Here is a 549-nt window from a genome sequence, read left to right on the forward strand (position 1 = left end):
TTGAGAACCTAGATGACTTTGAATCACTAATGTCCAATTTTAAATGGTAATTTAGAGTTATTAATTATTTTTATTTTTACTAACGTTAACTTTTTACTAAATACAATTAGTAATCTAGTTAGAATTTATGAATTAAAGTCAATTATGGCTACTTAATTTTTCTCCATGAGTAGGCAAGACTCTTTTAATACTTGACTTTTTTTTCTTTAGTTAATTGCGTTAATCATTTCTATTTTAATTTAGTTATTTCTTAGTATAATTTTCATTTTAATTGTTGTCCTTTTATCTCATGCTAACTTAGTTCTTTACTTGCTCATTAATTCTATTTTCTTAGAATGTAGTTATTAATTGCTCTTTTAATTTTTAGTCAATTTAATTTTTTATAATTACAAACAAATTTTCGATTTTTCCATAGCCAATGATCATGCCTACAATATGGGCATCAGATTCGATGGTACCAGAATGTTTGGACCATTAAATGGTCCCATAACAAAATATATTTTTAAGTTTTTTAATAATTGATAAATAGTCTTTATCTAATTTTAATTA

The sequence above is a fragment of the Arachis ipaensis genome, chromosome B09 (assembly GCF_000816755.2).
Source record: "Arachis ipaensis cultivar K30076 chromosome B09, Araip1.1, whole genome shotgun sequence".
NCBI lineage: Eukaryota > Viridiplantae > Streptophyta > Magnoliopsida > Fabales > Fabaceae > Arachis > Arachis ipaensis.